This window comes from Pelobates fuscus, chromosome 2 (assembly GCF_036172605.1).
Source record: "Pelobates fuscus isolate aPelFus1 chromosome 2, aPelFus1.pri, whole genome shotgun sequence".
Classification (NCBI taxonomy): Eukaryota; Metazoa; Chordata; class Amphibia; order Anura; family Pelobatidae; genus Pelobates; species Pelobates fuscus.
This window is the reverse complement of record NC_086318.1, coordinates 194,934,031-194,956,438: the sequence shown is the minus strand read 5'-3', so window position 1 is coordinate 194,956,438 and position 22,408 is coordinate 194,934,031. Positions and strand designations below refer to the sequence as shown.

General features: G+C 41.1%; 1 protein-coding gene across 1 annotated transcript in view; it reads right to left on the bottom strand.

Annotated features, from left to right (window-relative positions):
* Window positions 1-20,414, bottom strand: part of MRAP2 (melanocortin 2 receptor accessory protein 2) — a 61,513-nt gene extending 41,099 nt beyond the window's left edge. The window contains exon 1 of the mRNA XM_063443062.1: window positions 20,237-20,414. The gene's annotated coding sequence lies outside the window, so the exon portion shown is untranslated. The remainder of the gene's footprint in view (window positions 1-20,236) is intronic.
* Between the last annotated feature and the right edge of the window lie 1,994 nt (window positions 20,415-22,408).

Here is a 22,408-nt window from a genome sequence, read left to right as displayed (position 1 = left end):
AGAAAGAAAAAAAATATATATTTTTTTTATACACTTGAGTACTAAATTCCATTTTAATTATTTTTCTCATCCTTGTTTAATTTTTATCTTTATCCTTACTTTTCCTTATTACTCCTGCTATATGTGAAACTACACTTAAAAATCCGTATTAGCCACTGTGGAGAAATGAGGGTTCTTCTAATAAACATCTATTAAAGATGCAAGTATAGCTAGGAATAATATAACAATATCCACTATCAATTTTAAAAGTGGAGATATATCCTGCAAGTGCAGTATCACTTATAATTACTAATATTAGATTTAGAATAATTGTTAATAACATGGAGGAGGTTTTTAAATGGTTTAAACCCTTGAATATATTCTGTTAGATTTTTGAGCCTCATTTTGTGCTATATCAAGAGATACTGACATGATAAATGAATGACAGTTAAAATTTGAATGCAATTAAAGCGGGAGTAACTATGGTTACACATATCCCTTTGAAATGTAACTAAATATATGTGATTAAGAACGGAAAATTTATACCATTCATAACCGATGATACAATGTATTTTAAATGAACATTTTGTATGTAATATGTTTTAGAAATAAGTATGTATTCATATGTGTTAATTAGAAAGAGAAACCGCTATAAAAGCGGTAAAATGCCAGAGAGTCCATATCCATTGAGAAAGCCGTTATTACAGAGAAACGCGTTTGGAGGGACTGACCGCTGATCACTAAAAGCCAGCACCTAGGACGCATCTGCCTTCATTGCATCCAGCATTGTGACATCTAAATTGCTGATCCGGGACGCCGTGAGCATATAAGGTCGGCACCTAGCATGCACTTTGTGAACCAGCTTGCAGACACTCGTAGATGAGGTCTCTACATGCAACACATTTAAATACCTGATTCCCCTTGCTGAAGTACTAGTCCCTCTGTCCCAATTTATGTCCGGGTAATTAAAATCTCCAATAATTAACGTGTTACCCAGATTTGCAGCTTTCCCAATTTGCTCTAACAGCTGTTCTTCCTCATTAATATTTGCATTAGGTGGTTCATAACATATCACAACCATAAAGCTTCCACATTTTCCTCGTCACACTCCACATGCCTAAGATTTGACTTTAACTCATGGTTGACATACACACATACCCCACCTCCCTTCTTGTTTTGCCTATCCTTCCTAAATAACGTGTACCCATTTACGTTAACTGACCAGTCATGTGTCTAATCCCACCATGTTTCTGTTATGCCTATTATATCAATGTTTAGTGTATGCTAGTGCCTCTGGTTCCCCCATTTTGTTTTATAGGCTCCTTGAATTAGTAAGCATACATTTAATATTATCATGAGTCATTTGTACAATTTTGTCTTAAACTGAAAAACTGCTGTCTCCTTATCCTTAGCATCCTCATACACATGGGCAGGTGGAACGTAGCAATCAGACTTTAGAGCAGTATCTACAATGCTAAACATCTTATCTCAAAAATTACTGGCTTTCCCTTCTACCCACTGTCGCATTAGCATATAAAAAAATAAAAAATAAAAGTAGTTTAACCAATCCAGTAAATACACACCATTGTTTGCCTATATAGACTCCACTCACCAGCACTCCCGGATCTACCATGCTGTGCTGAAGTCCCTGATGTCTCCCAACAATACATTCCTTTCAACACAAACGACATTTCCTCTGCCTAGCCATCCTAGCTGCTAAAAAAAAAAAAAAAATAAACAGCCTCAAAAATGCAATCCTGCACCCCTAAATTAACTTAAATCATAGAGAAAAACGTTTTTTACTTACCTTTTTTCCAGCGTTGAGACGCACTTTGTGCTTCTGCCCACTCCTCCTCAAGCAATGTCTGTCACAAACGCACCCTAGGTAGTATGCCCATGACTTTGCTCTGGTGGCGAAAGGGGTAAAATTCACAATTTGTCTGCACTAGACCAGAAATAATGAAAAATCCCCCTTAACGCCACTCACACTTAATTATAATATAAATCCTACTATTTACATGACCAAGACAATTTATAAATGGGGTTCCAAACGGCTTAAGCTGCGCTAACCATGTTTATGCTCTGTTTGTGGATTGTGCTCTTCCCATTCTAAATATGCACAAAAGAATGATTATTCATTCATTATTATTAATGTTTCTTTTGGATATGAGACTGGAACACAATGGTTCTCTTGAATGCTAAAATACATTAACATATCAAAGAAATCCACTATCTATGAGGAGATACAGAAATATGATCAAAATCACTTAGTTTACATTGAAACAAGACTTAGAGACAACTCATGTATAACATTCCACACCTAGCAGAAGCCTTGGTTTAAGCCACAACTTCAAAAGAGCAATTCCTGTTGTAAACCATTGGACCTCTATCACATTCCTATAGAATTTACAATGACCCCTTCTGATTTCTATCCTCTACAATCAAATTGGAAATAACACCTCTACCAAGTAGCCAAGTAAAATTATTAAAGACCTACCGCCATTAATCTCAGAGGAGCCCGCACTGAAAACATTTCCCGCAGTCCCCCAAAATAGCATTCAAACAACAACCTAACCTGAGACCTACATTAATCCACAGAAAATTGACCCCAGAACAGGAGCTCACACAGAAAGGCATTGTACAAATCACTCTGCAAACTGTGTAAACATGTATGTGGCAATAACACAGCCAGACACAACAACAAAACCTACAACATTAAAGGATCATAATAATGCACATCTGCGAACGTGGTGTACATGAAACGGTGTACAGCATGTAACAAAGGTTGCTACATTGGGGAAACTGACCATAATATGCATATGGGAGTGAATCTACACAGACACTCAATCAAAAATCAATATTGTACCCCCGTTGGACATCATTTTATCCAGACTGATCATTCCATCCAAAACCTCAAGATTACAGTAAATAAAATAAATTTAAAGATACGCAGGAATGCAAGACATTTGAGATGAAAATGGTCACACATTTCAGAACCATATATGAAGTACTTAGTGTAAATTCTGTCTTTCTGACAGACTACCAAAACTTAATATATGCAAATCTTAATGTCTTATATATTTATTTTTTCAACATTCCCACTTTACTTATATGTGAGCAATTTTCCACCGCCGAAAGCTCCTTTAATGCACAAGTGAGCATCAGAACTGGACCATGGAAGAAGGTTGCCTGGTCTGATCATGTTTTCTTTTAGTTCAGGTGGATGACCAGGTGCGTGTGTGTTGGTTACCTGAGGAAGAAATGGGAGCAGGATGCACTATGGGAAGAAGGTATGCTTGAGTAGGCAGTGTTACCCTCTAGGCAATGTTCTGTTAGGAAATCTTGGGTCCTGGCATTCATGTGGATGTGACTTTGACATTTACCATCTACCTAGAGATTGTTTACGAGCACATACACCCCATTCATGGCAATGGTGTTCCCTGATGGCAGTGGCCTCTTTCAGAAGGACAATGCACCCTGCCACACTGCAAAAATTGTTCAGAAATGGTTTGAGGAACATGACAAAGAGTTTAAGGTTTTGCCTTGGCCTCCGAATTCCCCAGATCTTAATCCGATGTTTTCATTATGTATACATATATACATATGCGTATACATATATATTTACACACACACACATATTTACATAGATACATTTATTTATAATATTGTAAAGTTCTGCTGAATAAGTTGCCTATATTAATGCCAATATTTAGACTAATAATATTTCTGAGAAAATACACATATTGCCTATACAAAAAGGAATTCCGAGAGTGAAGAAGCACTAAGAAAGTGTAAGGTTCGGGGGGAGAGATTAATATATTATACTTTGCTTTCATAAACCTTTATTAGCTGAAGGGCTAATGAATGAATTGCTATGTAAATCACTACAAGCCCATCTAGCTATTAGAAACAGAAATGCACATACATACCGTAATGTGTTTTGTTTTCTGTAATGCAATGCATACAACTGTGTGGTGTGTGTGTGAGTCTTATTTATTCGATTTGAGTGGGGATTATGAATATTTACCTTCATCTGAAACAAAACATACAATAAGATTACTCCTATGATACATATTTGGTTTAGTCCCAAATACACATTCTGTTTAGCCTGCTTTATTATTTAAAGCACCAGATGTCACAAATTTTTAAAACATGGAAACCTGACTAAAAATCTAAAGAACAGCCTTTTCATAATGATGAAGCTAAATTTCTCTGGGCACTATTTTGGCCGCAGTTCCGAAGAGTCCAATCAGAGAGGACCACTGAGATTTTAAAGCAATTCTGAGTTCATTGGTAGAACACATCAAGACATGGTTCGTTTATAGGTATTTGCCTAAATTCAGACATGGCAAAATCAGCAAAATGGCCAGAAAGAGTTGCGGTTTGGTAGGTTCAAATTCTTTAAAGTATTTATACACCATATGTAATAGAATGCACACCTACATTTTTGAAACCTGGAAGCTAAAAAAAATTTTGCTGGCAAATGTAATGCGATTGTTTTCCTGGCACTGGAGAGTCCCTTTAAGTCTATTCTTTCTTAAGCCCTCTTTCATGAACGAAATATGCCCGTGTGAATTTGTCGTTTTGAATTCGCCAGAATGCTATTCGTCATGAAAATTTTGAATTCTCCCCCGAATGTAATGCACCATCAAATCTAATGCGCATTCAAATTTTGGAAACTTTATTTTCCAAAAAAAGGTGCGCATTAGATTCGAGTAACTAATGTATTATAAAGGAAATATCTGATACGAGCAGATTTAGGCAAAATGTTATACATATTTTAGATGATTCATATTTCTAAGAAATTATGAGCAGCGGAGGGTGAACTCAAAATGGCAGATTGATTACCTGATTTTATCCTATTAGTATCAATATATCTGAATAGAGAAAAAAAAATGATCTGATCCTGTTCCTTCTATCATAGAAGTATCATTCATTTACGTTTTCATGAATTTATTTATGTACTAATTTATTTAACTTTCACCCTTTTACCCAGGTAATGATAAAATACTTTGATTATTACATTTACAACCTTTATACAAAACTGTGATTTGAAAATGTATGGAACGGGAGGACAGCAGCCAGCTTGGATAATGCAAGAGTGCCATAATAGAGGATAAAGGTAGATGGTAATAGGAGCTTTGTTCAGGAAGCTTAGAAAAAAAGCAGCATATGGAAAATAGATAGGAAAGGAAAATGGATGAAAGGATCATTGAATAGCTTTTGAGAACTTGGATTATAACTGCCATTTTGTTCCCGTACAGTTCATCTTCTAGGGACAATGAATAGATCCATACTAACGTGGCCAAAAGTGCAATGGACAAATAGAAATGAAGACTACTCATATTGTAACTTGGAATGCTATATGGCATTTGAGCTCTAAAGTAGAAATGGGAGAAAGCGGTGGGTAGGATTGACAAAAGGAATGAGAATAGGAGATATTAGGATAAAGGGAGTTGGTATGGCAGATGCTGGTGGGAAATGAAGCGTAGCAGCTTTTTTGCAGGTGTTCAAGGAGAAAGAGTACACAATAAAAGTGAGGAACTTTAACATACATTCGTAAGAGAGTATATTTTAACCCCTTAAGGACACATGACATGTGTGACATGTCATGATTCCCTTTTATTCCAGAAGTTTGGTCCTTAAGGGGTTAATGTGACTGATGGATAAGTTATTTTAGTGTGGTTTAGTTAAAAAACAACAACACTATAGAGTGCCAATATATGCTGTAGCCTGCTGGTCTCCATGCTGGTGCTCCTCCCTGGCTGAGATCATCAGTCTAGGTGATCTCAGGCAAGCTAATACGTCGGTAGGCTAGTGTGCATTCGCTACAACGCTACACTGTGCAAATAAAATGCTCTCAATTACTCGTTGCACTGTGGAAGCACCCCTACTGGCTGTCTTCCTGACCGCCACTGGAGGAATGGTAACCTTGCAATGAGAACATTACCATTCCTGCAAAACAGACAGGGGCATGGCAGTCAGACCACTTCAGTGAGATGAAGAGCTCTGGGTGCGTATAGAGTCCTTTCAAAGGGGAATTAGGGCACAAGGGCAATGCACTGGGAAGGCTAATGGGTTGTGTTCATATTAATAAGTGGGGGTGGGAAAATGGAAGAATCTGTATGTAATCTCTTTCTAGTCTCATAAGGTTGCTGAGTATATGCAGCAGGATTGAAAAATTAAAAACTGGATGGAAAAGAGAGGAAAGCATCAGTTGGCAAGAGATAGATGATAAAGTACAAATTAGCTGAGAATTTCCAAGGGTGATGTTAGTGTTGCTGCACTCAGTGCACACAGTCCTGATATAGGGCACTATGGTAGTTCATCCTTGTGGTTAAATAGACACTCCACAGCCCAATTACAAAAAACAAAAATCACTGTTTAGTAGTTATACCCCAAATAAAAAACCCTTCAGTCCCTCGGCGCTGGGTCAGGCTTTGCCCACGCTCCTCCCCCGCTGATGGCAGCCGGTGAGGGAGACCTAATTAGACCTCCCCATAGAAAAGAAAATCTGATGCTGGAGGTCCGTGAGGACCTCCAGCATCAGATAACGGACCATAAGTCCGTTTGGATTCCAGAAGCCCTCTAGTGGCTAGCCACAGAGGGCAGACTTAAGAGCTGCAATGTTCTCTGCAACTGCAATGTTTTACACTGCAGCACTAAGTGCAAAAGGGACACAGCACGCAGACCACTTTAATAAGCTGAAGTGGTCTGGGTGCCTACAGTGTCCCTTTAAGTAATGTTGTGGTTTGTAACATATGATAATGGGCAGATTTTTGCCTGAGAGTAGTGAATGTAATTATAGAGATAGGGAATGTTTCACTTGGAAAATTTTCAATTTCCTCAGAGAATGTTAAAAAAAAAAAAAAGGTATTATTTGAAATGGCAATAAGCATAAAATTAATTGGAACATAAATATCAGGGCATAAATTCACTAATCTAACAACCAAGCTGAATAAACAGAGGTCAGAAAGCTAAATTTAGTTAATGGAACATTTCAGTTCTACATTGAAATGAAGTGGTCTTGGTGCTTAGTGTAACTTTCAGAAAAATGTCAAACTAATTTAAACAACAACAGAGCAGAAAACAGACACAGTCAGAGTGTATTTATTGAATGGATGGTTAAAGCAGCCCCCACCACACACCTTTTTTGTAATGTATCAAAGAAATAATGCATCAAAATGTATAAATACATAGATGGAAATTATTAACATTTGAGTTTCACTAGTTTGCACATTCAGTGTGCAGTAGGAAGCAGCTGTGATTTCGTCATCCATCTTGCCCATAAAGCCCTGAACGTAAGCATTATGAACACTGCATATTTTTCAGCTCTGGCATTCCCTAAAGTACATGAATACCAATGCTATAAAAGCTAATAGAAGCCATGTTGTTGACAAGCTTCTGAATAGATATTGTTGAATAGATGTTTTTTCTATTATTCTTTAAGCAAGAGGGGTGAGCTCACAGCTACAATTTTTGCAAAACTCAGTAGTACTTACCAAAAGGAAAGATGGAAATGGAATCCATATTAAAAGGAAGTGCCTCAGCTCTCTAAACCATCTTCACCTGTGTCAGGATATACAATGACCCAACATGCAGTGTCTAAGCGAAATATATCATTTGTAAACTGCTTAGAAATATACGTATTACCGGGCCTTAGAGTGGCTGGCCTTAATGTAAATAAAGAATGGTCAGAGACAAGCCAAGGTCAGGGACACAGAAAGAGACGATAATGAGTAGACAAGCCAGTAGATCAGTGATGCCAGAAATAACACTAGCCAAGAACAAGCAAAGTCAAAATGTCAAGTAGAAATACAAGATAAACACACTCTGTCCGATTACCAGTAAATGGAAACCATGACAGGGCACTGCTAAAAACATAATATGAGTTTTAAAAGCCCTAGGAGGACAAGGAATGGCCAGAATTGAAATAGACCAAAATGTCTGTGCACATCAATGACGCAATGACGCCTGCAGATTCGCATCACTTATGTCATGCTCAGAGTTAGGGCTGTATTGCAACGACTAGCGTCCATCTGATATTGGCCAAGAGCAGCATGCAGAGTGGACCAGATCGGAATCCGCTGCAAGGTAAGTTTCCCAGCATGGTTTAAACTTTTTTGTCTGAGCAGATCAGGCACGGCCACATGATTGTGCTTCTCTGCCGTTGTGACATGGTTATGTTGGTTGGGCAGTCATCCTTGACCCTTCTGCTCTTGATAATAATTCCTTCTTAATCAGAGAACCAATGTGGGCCGTGATAGGATGAAAGTGTTACATGAGCACTCTCAGCCTATCACTTCCTCCCATGGATTGTAATGGGCATATGAGCGATGAACAGCAGTGGTTGACTGAGAGCACAAGTGATATTCTGAGCTTATCACTTTCCCTCATCATTGTTCTGGTTAACAAGGAATTGTTAAGTAGAGCAGAAGAAGCAGGGAGACACCACTGGCATCCAGACACCCTAGTTTACCATAAATACATGTTTTAAAAATAAATGAGGGACAGCAGAAGGGCACTTTGATGATCATAACCACGTTAGAGAAGTGGTTTATATTTTATATAAATCTGCTAAACTTATCACAGAAGCAGTGCAGTGCTTTGTGGGAACAGCCACAGTTAATGGGCTCAATTATTCAATTATTAGCTTACTACTGTTCAAAGCTAATAGCCTAAATTGTGACATCGAGTGCAACAGTATTTTCAAAGCAGAAAAGAAACTATTAGGTTAGGAGGGATTGACAAGGACTAATATAAACAATTAAACAAACAAGTATAGTAAACACCAGGAAAAACAATAACAGGAACTTACTCCTTCCAGCATTATCTATCTGGTAGTGAAAAATACCTCCCAGAGAGCCATTGTAGAATGGAGGATCTCCCCTGCCAGCCCATGCGGAGCCGGCACTATCCAAGCGCCGGCATTGCTGTGTCCATGACAAAGATCTCCCTCACCGGCCTACCTGCACTTTACTGGACAGCCAGCAGAGGAAGAAGAGGACCCAGAGACTCTAGTCAGCAGCATGCCGGGTTCTTCCTCTCGCATGTGACACCGGAGGACCTGCAGGTTAGAGTTCACTCCCCATCGGTCTACCAAGGCTTGTAATGTCCCACTCAGGGGCCAAAGTTAAGAGAGGAGGGGGGACATAACTTTACAAAATATTTTTTTTAATATAAAATAGTAATGGAAAAAACTTTATATTTGTCCACCCACAAATATGCAGTTTCTTTCATTACTATTTTATTTAATTATTTTTTTGTATTTTACCTACAATTGAGGTATTTTACCTACCAGCACTTTCAAACATTGCACCCCTCACACACGCTGACTGCACCCCCTCACACCAGCTGCACCTTCCACACAGACTACACCTCTTACACACTGCACCCCTCACACACTCTTGATCCCTAATGCACACACAAATTTGTATGCAAATTCATTCTTTGCAACCCCATACAAACACTACATAACCTATAGAAATATATACTAAAGTCCCTATACACACAAACACTCTCTCACTCTCTACAACTCCTAACCACACATATTAAACAATACAACTAAAACCAACCTATTTACGCAAAACATCAGTCAGCTGACTCTACACACACACAATCCAATAAGCAGCCTCCAAACACATGCACAATATATTTTCCTCGCCCTTTTGTCTCTGGTATCCCATTTATGCAGACATCAAAGACAAGACACAAGCAAATTTGCTTGCACTGTGCAGAACAAATACAGAGCCTTTTTCTCATGCAAGAGCTCTTCTTCAGGGCTCTGCGCATGGTCTGCCCTGAAAGTCCATTGAACCAACATGCTCATTTTGAGGGGGGGGGGGCTGCCTGCCATTGATGATGACAAAACACCCCCATTTCCAGCCCTGCACTTTCTCATTGTGATTAAAAAAGACCCAGGGCAAATTTTTTCCCAGTCTGGCTCTGTTAAAAAGGAGAATATGGGGGCGTGGCCTGACGGCTAATGGAGACGGACGCTTGCTAGATCAGCTCCGTGCGGGAGTCCGAAAAGCACAGCAATTAGAGAAGCAATTCTCACTTACCCTTCTACACTGACAAAGGGGAAGACACCCGATACCATGGCACAACGCACCATGAAAAAATCAAAGCTGAAACCGGCATCATTGCAGATCACAGCTATGCAATCTCCGCCACGCCGTGTACAAGATGGCACCGACAGGCCTACATCGCCAGCTTCCAGCTCCGACAGAAGCGACGTCACCTCTGTATCGACTAAAGTCGTTCCGGCCACGGATGCATCCATCCAAAGAATGCTCAACGACCTAAAGGCATCACTGACTGCTGATTTTGCCAAAATGGCCAAGGAAATCCGGGCAGACCTACATTCACTCGGTGAGAGGACGGGTTATTTAGAGAACAAGACAGAAGAGATCATTTCGGCGCACAACAATGTGACCACAGCCTTTGAAACCATGCAGACGCAAATGTCATCCATCGTGGCTAAATTGGCAGATCATGAGGATAGGGATAGACGGAATAATATCCGAATCCGGGGCATTCCTGACGGCATTAGCCCTAAAGAACTAGGCCCCTATGCCAAACGTCTATTCCTACTACTGGTGCCGGAACTCACAGAAGGCGCAACACTGATAGACAGGATTCATAGGCTACCAAGGCCAAAACACCTCCCGACTTCCATACCGCGGGACACTGTTGCCAGATTACACTACTATACCACAAAGGAGCAAATAATGCAGGCGTCCAGGCAACAACCAGCACTCCCAGAGGATTATTGTAAAGTCCAGCTGTTCACTGACCTCTCAGCGACTACACTAACAGCAAGAAAATCATTTAAACGAATAACTAAAGCCCTGAGAGACGCCGACCTGCCTTACAAATGGGGTTTCCCAGCGAAGATCATAGTGCGGCGCAACGGCACCGAACACCATATGCTAAACCCAGCAGACGGAGAGAAGCTCCTGAACGCCTGGAATATCCCGATGGAGGACATTGTGCCTGGGGATGATGTCAAGAAACAGGCTATTACCTCGCCGCTGACACTGGCCCATGAATGGCAATCTGTAGCCGCAGCTAAGTGACTCTAACATGTTGACCCAATAGGGCCATTTACTCTTAAGTTAACAAAGACGTGGGGCCTTCCCTGCGTTAATATGGTTCATCCACTCCTGTCTTGTTAAATTGTTTAATGTTTAAAGTTTCAGTCATAGGAGGTAGATTATCTCAGTGCCGCTTTTGGCATAAGGCAAAGCTTACCGCACAGCCCTACTAACTGATATGGAGCCCCTGGATAGATATAATATACTCTCCCCCCAGTTATGCCGATAGATTCGGTTTACTTCTCTGCACCAGGAGAAGCTTATAATTATAATAGGCACCAACCCAGGGCTAACATGCCAAACTTAGGGAGCACAAATGCCACCTACTATGCGCATCCTACCGCGGATTGCGGGATCCTTCCTTAAAGACCTTTATTGCTCGCCCATTATATTGAAATATTCTGATTTATGGCGCACAGTCCCAAGGACTATTTAAAACCAATAATACACAGCACCTACTGTTTAGGAACGGACCCGTATACCTCTGAAACGAGAGCACGGCTCTAATGAGAATCATTAATTCCCTTGTTACGGGAACTACCCAGTAAAAAACGAACTTGTCCTTTATGTTCTAAGAGGGGAAAAAGGTTCTTCTTTGGGATGTTTAGGTTGATGTCTAGATTGTGGTTTAGATTTATAATTTCATAATTTACTACTGGGGAATGTAAAGCTATCATTGTACCGAGTGATTATGAAACAAGGTTACAATCAAAACTCAATATGTATTATGTGGGAGAGTTCAAATATAGACTACTACCTCCTCCTATGCAAAACACTCACGAACAACCCCTTAAGGGGTCCACAGAAAGACTCCTCCCCCCATGCGAGCTTCATTGCTCAATTGTCTATATGACATTTAGGTCCCAATATGGAGACCATCTTAATGTATATAGTTCTATCCAAGTTACTTCTTCCCTCCCCCCTCTGACTTGTCCCACTTCCCTGATAACCTTCCGACAACAGGCCAGATTAATTCACGCTCTGCAAGGCTTAGATACTAGTCTGACATCATATCAATTGCCTCACCACATTACCCAAACAACATTGGGGCTGACCACCAGGCCTAATGAAGAGACGCATCAACTGCTCAAACCCTTGACATGTAAGGGAACCCCGTATATATATCATAATCATATCCATAATCATACACTCCACGAATATGGCTCTTAATGTCTTCTCCTTGAATGCCAAAGGCCTCAATTCCCCTCATAAACGGCGCCTTGCGCTTAAGGAGGCCAAACAACATAGAGCACACATTGCGTTTTATCAAGAGACTCACTTCCAATCAATGCACACACCTACTTTTAAGTCCAAAAATTTTCCGATAGGGTACCATAGCACATATAGGAAGAAGAAACGGGGTGTCACAATCCTAATAAGTAGCGAAGTCTCGTTCCAATTGATCAAAAAAATCAGCGATAAGAAAGGGAGGTACCTAATTCTGCAATGTATAATTAATAATACTCAATATACACTAGTCAACCTCTATGGTCCACATAACGACCAGCATATTTTCTTAGATCATGTCTTGTCTCTCACACTTGCTCACAAATATGGCAACATTATTGCTGGTGGTGACACCAACTTTCTTATAGATCCTTTCTTGGATACCACTTCATCCTCACAGGTAGCGCAGGCAACGACACGCAGGAGACAACGCACCACCACGTTGATAGCAAATACTCTTCTCACTCACGGATTCATTGATGCATGGAGAGCCCTACACCCTCTTGGAAGAGATTACACACACCATTCATTAGTCCATAATACATATTCAAGAATCGATCGCTTCCTCATCCCAACAACACAGTTAGCGCGGATCACCAAGGCCACCATAGGGATTACTACCTGGTCTGACCACGCCCCGATCACGATATCATACATGACTCAATATCCAACCTCTGGCAATAGGTCGTGGTGACTTAACGATACGCTCCTTAGGGACCACACGTTTGTTACACAGATCAAAGGGGATTTGGAGACATATTTCGCCACTAATGATACGGTAGATATAGAAATAGACACACTTTGGCAAGCCCACAAAGCGGTCCTTTGTGGTCAATTCATCAAACAAGCCAGTTACAACAAACGACAACGCATGAAAAATTACACAGAGACTATAACCGAGCTGACGGAACTCACCCGCACAAACAAAACATCACCATCACATTCTATAACAAAACGAATCCTCCACTTACAAGCAAAACTAGGGGATATGGAACTCGCGAAAACGACTTACTTTCTGACTAAAATGAAGCATAAATTCTTTAAAGAAGGCAATAGAGCAGGCAAAATTCTGGCGGCCCAACTAAAGTCGCGAACGACGCAACCTAAAATTGCATTTATACATGACTGTGAGGGCCGAAAAATTACCAACCCGCAGGACGTGGTGGAGGAATTCGGCAGATATTATAGTGATTTATACAATGTAGCACACAATAGCGAAACACATTCCCTCAATCAGGCTGATATTGATACATTCCTCCAGGATATCCACCTCCCTGCCCTATCAACAGAAGATTGTTGCAGGTTGACACAACCATTTCAGGATCAAGAAATCCTAGACATAATCAACCAATTGCCAAAACAAAAATCGCCTGGGCCTGACGGATTCACTAATCTGTATTATCACACCTTCAAAAACACTTTAGCGCCATACATGACAAATCTATTTAATAGGTGTTTCCAGTTGGGAACTATGCCTAGGGAGATGCTGAAGGCACACATTTCCACATTACCGAAACCAGGGAAACCCCCTACACACTGTGCCAACTTCCGACCCATCTCGCTTTTAAATTGCGATACTAAAATTTACGCCAAACTAATAGCGAATAGGATAGCATTGATACTTCCAAAGTTAATACACAACGATCAATCGGGATTTATAAAAGGCAGACAAGGCTCGGATAACACCAGGAAACTTTTGAATATACTTTCCCACATTGAAGAAGAAGGCATGGAAAGTTTATTGTTAGCCTTAGACGCTGAAAAGGCGTTTGATAGACTCCATTGGGTATATATGTCCTCGGTGTTAGCTAAATACGGGTTCCCACCGGAATTAATCCAGGGGATCATGACTCTATATAACAAACCATCTGCCCAGGTGTCCCAATCCGGCTTTCTCTCCACACCCTTTAACCTTACCAACGGAACCCGTCAAGGGTGCCCCCTATCTCCCCTCCTTTATATAATCGCACTGGAACCTTTAGCTATTAAAATTAGACAAGACCCGACCATCACCGGTATCAGAATCAAGGGTTCTGAATACCGCATGACTATGTTTGCAGATGACATCCTCTTAACCCTGGGTGATCCGGAGTCATCCCTACCTCGGCTTATGACATTATTACACGAATTTGGACGCATCTCCTATTATAAATTGAACACTACCAAATGCAAGCTTTACCATTACACATACCCATGTCACGCATACAAAACCTCCGTGCCACATTTCGCTTTGACTGGCGACAGAAACATATCACATATCTGGGAGTGAAACTAGCCCTGCACACGCAGTCACTGATATCCTTAAACTATAACCCCCTCCAACACACCTGCGTTTCCAGCTTCCAGAAATGGAGACAGGTCAAACTATCATGGTTAGGCAGGCTACACACCACTAAAATGATATTGCTACCAAAAATCCTGTACATATTCCGCATGTTGCCTCTACAAGTCCCGCCTAGTTTCTTCAAATCACTACAAACTACCTTGAATAGGTTTATTTGGAACGGCAAAAAACCTAGATTGCCTCTCTCCCTACTCCAAACCACTCAGTCGGAAGGGGGCTTAGGCCTCCCGAAGCTCAATATGTATTATGAAGCAGCCATTCTCGAATCAGCAATACGATTACACGCGACTCCACACATGTTCCAATGGGTGGACATGGAGAGAGATCGAGTCTCCACATCTTCATTGAAAACTGTCTTGTGGACACCGAAGATGTATCGAAAAAAAGGGTCATTGTGGTACCCTACCACTTCACTAACGATGAAAATATGGGATAAATTCCTAACCACCAAAACTGACAGGGGAAAATACAGTGTACATGCCCCTCTGGAAGCAATAGAGGAACTCTCACCATGGCTTTCACTAAAACCCTGGTTGGCACATGGTATCCGACGAGTTGGAGATGTGTGCTCACGTTCAGGGATTTTAGCTTTCCCGGATCTACAGGAGAAATATAACTTGCCGAACTCCCTTATCTTTCCATATCTCCAACTGAAAAGTATTGTACATGACAAGATAATCCTGCAAAAACAGACGTCAAAACCACAAGAACGTATGGTGATGTCCCTTATAGAGAGATGTCACTCAGCCCCTACTAAACCTAAATCACTATCCCTCTGTTATAAAACTCTCTTACACACTCCACCTCCGAGGTCCTTTGCCTATGTGACACAATGGGAAAGAGATGGCTTGTCTGGACTCTCAGATGAGGATTGGCTGCAAGCGCTCAACGCGCTCAAAGGCAATACATCATGCTTCTCCCATGTGGAAGCACATAGAAAAATGGTCTACAGATGGTACCTTACTCCCCAACGGTTGCAACAGATATTTCCTAACGCAAACCCCTCATGTTGGAGATGTGGATTACACATAGGAACCATGGTGCATTTGTGGTGGGATTGTAAAAGGATCAGACCTCTATGGGAACGAGTCCAAGCGATCATAAAAATCATGATACCCAAAACGCAGCCTCTCACCCCGAGGGAAGGCCTTTTGTTACTGTTTCCAGCAATATGGAACAAAGCAGCAAAAACAGTGATAACAATTATTATACTAGCAACGAGGTATCTTCTAGCCAGACACTGGAAATCTACATATTGTCCATCACATAAAGACCTGTCTGACAAAACCTTCCAATTCTACAGATATGAACTGCTCTCCGCAGATTCACATGAGTCCGCCAAAAAAACAGAACAAATATGGTTGCCTTGGCTTACACTTCTAAACAAAACACTGCCCGATAAACAGTCAAGGGATCAGCTTAGGCCCCCATGACGAACGATACAACATAAGACGCTTATATTCGAACCAAGTTAGGCGCACATGGGACAGCGCACTAGACATTATATACGAATAACATACCTCTACCAATAGAGATAAAACATGAAAACAACTCAGGTACATTATCCAGAATACACACGGGGGTAATGCATCACTCCGCTAAGCTAGGCCATATGAGCCTCAACACTCCACTAGCTATGAGACCTAATATTATACTTCCTGGGCTTAATATGGTATATCATGCCCCTACGGCTAGAACCTGTCTCGAATATTATATTGTAACTCATAGATATGTCTAAAGTACGCACCAAGCAATGTGTTAGCAAACCTGTGTGAATGGCGTATAGATATCTTACCCAAGGTTACATGTCAGACCTGAGTATGCCTCCTGAATTTTGCATGGTACACATGTATAGTGAAAAGGTCATATGAATACATACCAATGTAATATACCACCTTGTAACGTTGTTAACTTGCCCTATTGCAATGTATGTGAATAAAGCAGAGTGTCCTAAGACTTTGTTGTCCCCCCCACCCTTCTTCCTTTCTGTATCCCCATCCCCCCTACTTCTTTGTTTTTTCTGAAAACAATAAAAATTCATAATTTTAAAAAAAAAAAAAAAGGAGAATATATTGCCCAAATTCCTCACAAATCTAGCTTAAAGGGACACTATAGTCATCAGAACAACTACAGATTAATGGCCACAAGAGGTGCTTCCTTGTGCAGTGCTGCAATGACATTCAGAGTCTCCACTTCAGCATGCCCCCACCCACGCCTCCTTGATGATCTCAGAATATTCTGATGAAGAGATCACCAATTCTGATGATGCCAAGGAGGTGGACCCACGCACCACTGGATATAAGGTACGTTTTCTTACCTTTTAAGGGGGGGGGGGGCTACTTAAATGGTGGTTTTAACACTATAGGGTCAGGAATACACGTTTGTGTATTCCATTACACATAAATGCTTTATGAAATGGGAGCAATGCTGTTCCCACTCGTTAAAATAGAGCATGTTTACAAATAGATGGGGGCAAACAATGACAAAGGAGAGTGAACATTTACCCCCCATGGTGCCCTAAGAGGGCATACATAACACAATAAAGTAATACCTGAGCTGCAACACTGTCCCGGCCACACCAGAGGTGCTGAAAAAAATAGACGAATCTGTGGAAATGGACAAATTATCAGCATTGGTCCATGACACCACAAACTCACATCATAAAATATGGGACCCATGGCTAACCAGGACCATACTGGCACCCTAGCCCCCACCAAACACCCTAAATGACTCCTACGGCTGAGAACAGCCCCCTCCTCTCTCCATACCTCGCCTACCCCCCCCGTACCAGACCCCCCCACAAATCCCCTAGCCCCGCCACACACCCTCCCTCACAGCCGCTTCACCCCCCCTCACCTACCACCTCTACCCCCCCCCCACACCTGGGACTGAACCCCGAAGGCAACCAACAAACGCCTATGCGAAACCACCCACCCAGCCCTAACGACAGACAATTCCTACGCTAATACCCCTCCACCACCCCACCCTTACCCGAGAGGGGACACACTACGGCAAATCACCCCACGCAACAAGACAACGACAAAAGCGGTCATGAAGTGCACACGACTGCAAGTCAACAAACACACCCCCACCCACAAGCCACATGACTAACTTAAAGCTCTTGAGACGCAGGAATCAAGGCGCGGAGACCCAAGCCTCGACCTACATGACCCTAACATAAATCTGCACTGACCTCCTCAACAACAACGCAAAGATACCACAACATAACTATACTGATAAAGTACGAAAACAGATAAACACACCAAAGACACACCAAAACTGTGACTATTACACTAATACAACTATGAAGGGTGACACAACACACACAAAATGGAATGTTTAAATGTATACCAGGATTATGCATGAACCCCTTGTTTACCTGCAGTACTCATCCCCCCCCCCCAGTTTTCTCTTCTATACCCCCCTCCTCCCCCCATGAAATCGAACTATATCTCTGAAAAATACAGAAATGTACTGGACTACGCAGGCACTATAAAAACTGTCACGCAAATAATTGCTACCTGCAACTGTTTCTTCTTTATATAACCTGACTGGATTCTACTCTGTCTGAAAGTTTGTTCTTTTTTCATTCAACTCATGTCATGTTTTACAAATATTGTTACCGCAACTGACAAACTCTATACAAATAACCATGCTCCCGTGTTCTACTTTCTGTACCCCCACCCTTCTACTATTACCAAAAATTCTAAATAAAGAATTTATAAAAAAAAGTAATACCTGAGCTAGCATTCAATTGTGTGCCATTTTCTAATGAGATTCTAAAGTTCGCATGAATATGCTTGGGAAATCATAGGGTGAGGACATTGTATGAGAAGTGTTGCAGAGGCTAGTGTGTGTTATGCTAGCTTCCATTATACTCTCCAGCCCAGTAGATGCTTCAATAATGTTTCCTGGAGCAATAGAATGAGCCATTGTCACTATCAGCCCAAGTCCTTAGTGATAGAGGAAGCTCCATAACAAAAATTATCGATTTTTGATGAGCACGCGTCCTCAGTAATAGAGAAAGCTCATTAACAATTTGCTTAATTTGTTGATGAGCACATATCCTCAGTAACAGAGGAAGCTTAAGAACAATTAACAAACAACATAATTCACCTAATGTCAGATGTATAATATGTAAAAAAAAAAAAGTCAGAGGCGCACAGTCCAGAAATTTCACTTTGCGCCAAGCATAAATAAATAATATGGTAAAAACTACAATAAAACGTATATTTCCAAATCCAATATGGGTAAAAGCCCAAATTACTTTATTGTTAAAAACAAACATTAAAAAAATACCATAAAAAAAAAAATCAACAACACATTTCACATATTCAATAGGCTTCATCAAGTAGTCATCATGTTGTCCAAGTGAAAAATCTAATAAAGTCTATACTGAGTAATTCTGGAATAATTTTTATTAGGATAATGTTTTATGTTTAGGGATGGATGGATGGATAGGGATTGATGGATGAATAGACAGATAGATGGATGGATAGATGGATAGATGAATGGATAGACAGATGGATGGACAGATGGATAGAGAGTCACTGCTAAGCAAATTGATTTAATCCAAGCAAAATCACCGAGTAATTATTAAAAGAGCACTCACGAATTTAAAGCATTACACACAGCCCACTTGTACCTGATTGGTATAATACCACCTGCAAATTCCAGGAACTTACCGTAAATGTCAATATTCATTACATAACAGATGACCGTTAACAAATGTCAGTGAACATAAGGCAATGCCAAATCCACTAATCTATTGATGTCAACTCATGTATTTCTTGTGTAAGAAAACAACTTACACAAATATTTTTTAAACTCACTAAGTAATAATCTATAAGCACTGTGTACACCACCAACATGGTATTTTAAGGGTTAATACGTCAAGACGCAGGTGGGAAAATCGTTATTTTTCTTATATGTTGCACGCATCTCTGGCAATACATGGGTTAAAAAATTGCACTCGTTCGGTGTATTAAAACAGAAAGCCTCTGAATGTGTAACACTGTATCCATGCTTCCATTACTTCCATCAGTCTGACCCCATTAGATAAATGCATTCAGAGACATTAAACACTCTATGGCTTCTCCATTCAAGTGTAGTAGAAAGTAATAGCAATACCAATTCACAAAATGCTATAAATGCCGAAAGGGATGTGAGGACTCTAATGGGGTTTGCTGATGTGAGCAGTCAAAGTTGAAGAAGGAGGTTATCCATTAAAAATAAAATAAAAGCAGCGGGCATGTACAAGCACACATATTAGAGAGATTCAGAGAAATACAGATATGCACCTATAACACCAATATAATGTAATGAATAAATAAATACAATATAGAGTGCACAGTCACCAAATTACTTGTAGAACACTCACTTTGTATACATAACATGTAAAAATGTAATACAATAAAGTAAAGCTCCTTCCCCTTATCTACATTGACAGCCAACCTGTGGCTCTGGACTGTAACACCCATTAAGTTCAGGCAGCCTAGCTGGTTGCTGAGAGCAGGTGCACTCACTGAGGGCGAGTGCAGTGGGATGCTGTGTATGGGTGGCAGAGTTAGTAGAGTGCTGTACTCACTGTCCTTGGCTGCCTTGCTTCTCTGCTGCCTCATGTCACTGCATTCCATCTGAGAACCAGAGCTGCGCTCACACAGCCATGCTCTCCCCGATGCACATGCTCACTATGGTCCCCACCGCACAGTACACATTATCCAGAGGGCGTAGTAACCAGTGGGTGTGCTGTGCCCTCAGTCTAGTGGACTCTTCAACCACTGTATTCTCCGATTAATGTAGCGATAGATTTAAAGGAACACTTCAAGCGCACACTACTTAAGTCCCTTGCATAGTTTGTGGAGCAAGGAGCTTCCTGTTCTCCTCAGTATTTTGAAGGCAGGTATCCCCTATTTCCTCTCAACTTTTTTCTCTGTGTGTCTCTCACCTCCACTCCCTTTGTGTATCTTCTTCTACGCACAGTTCGTTTGTATGTCTCTTTCTCCCCATTGCATGTCTCTTTCTCCACTCCAACCCTCTTCTGGGTCTACTTGCGCCCCCCCTCCCCCCGCCCCTCAGTCTCTTTATCTCACGCCAGTCCCTTTGGTGTCTCTTTTTTTCCCTAGCCCCTTTGGTGTTTCTTTCTCTGCCTCCAAGTGTGTGTGTGTGTGTATACATATATACATACAGAGTGATAGAAGAGCCAGCAGTCAAGGACTTGTTGAAAAAAGATATGAGGGCTTTATTCCAAATAAGTCAACATTTCAGTTCATAACTATGAACTTTCCTCAGGACAACTAGATGGCTGCTCACTTCCTTAAACTCAACCTGTCCAAAACAGAACCTCTGGTCTTTCCTCCCTCAAGTGTTACTACTCCCGTGTCTGTCTCCCTCCCTCCAAGTCAACAGCACTACCATCACCTCTACCTCAAAGGCTTGCTGTCTGGGTGTTCTTTTTGACGCCAACCTCTCCTTCATCCCTCATATCCAATCAATTGCCAAATCCTGTCGCTTCCATCTCAAAAACATAGCGTGCAGCCGCCCCTATTTAACCCCGGATGTGGCTAAGGTGCTGGTCCATGCTCTTGTTCTCTCTCGCCTTGACTACTGCAATACCCTTCTCAGTGGTCTTACGTGTTCCCAGATTGCACCGCTGCAATCTATAAGGAATGCGGCGGCGAGGCTTATTTTCCTGTCCCCTGCACCTCCCATGCCTCCCCGCTCTGTCAGTCTCTGCATTGGCTTCCAGTTAGATATAGGGCTCAATTTAGCATCAAATTCTGGTGCTTGCTTACAAGTCCCTACATAATGCTGCTCCAACCTATCTATCCTCCCTAACACACAAGTATGTCCCGTCAAGGCCCCAGCGCTCTGCCAAAGTCCTCTGTCCGTACTCCCACCTCTAACGCTCGCCTCCAAGACTTTTCCAGGGCTGCACCTCTTCTGTGGAACTCCCTTCCCTTGTCCGTAAGACTTTCACTGCAGGTTTTTATCCCCTATTCCCCATGACTCCTTTCCTGCAACTGTCAAAAATTACCTACTAAGCCCTAAATGAATACTTTTCTAACAACCTACTTCGAACCCCTACATTTACCCTTTGGGTCACTATACCCCACTCCCTCTAGAATGTAAGCTCATTGAGCAGGGCCCTCTACCTCTCTGTTCCTGTATGTCCAGTTGTGTGGTTACAATTACATGTCTGTTAGTCCACCCATTGTACAGCGCTATGGAATCTGATGGCGCTATATAAATAATAAAATAATAATATATATATATTGTGCCAAGACAGGAAACTCCCTTGAACCAGATTCTTTTTGTGTATCATTAAAGGAACCTTCCAAGCACCTATGCTACTACAGCTAGTGAATTGTTATGAAGTTGCTATGTCAGATTGAAAGAACCCCTTTGTTAAGAAATGTAATCTTAGTCAGATCCATTTAAAGGCTATAGATATGCAGGAACGAAAGTCAATTCAGTTTTCTTTTTGCATTTTTATGTTTTAACTCACCCCACAAATTTCAGTTTGAGCCTTGGAAGTTGAAATACGTGTAGCATGAATGATTATGTGCATTGAGTTCTTTTGCATTTGATATGAAACCTCTATTCAGCCATTTAGACCTTGAAAGAAAGATAAATATAAGTTATGCATATAGCTGATGTGCTAACACACTGCTTGTATATGGAACCGAAAAGCATTTCTGCAAGGTTATTTGTTCACTGAAATCAGTTTTGAAACATACAGTTTACTTGACACAATCAG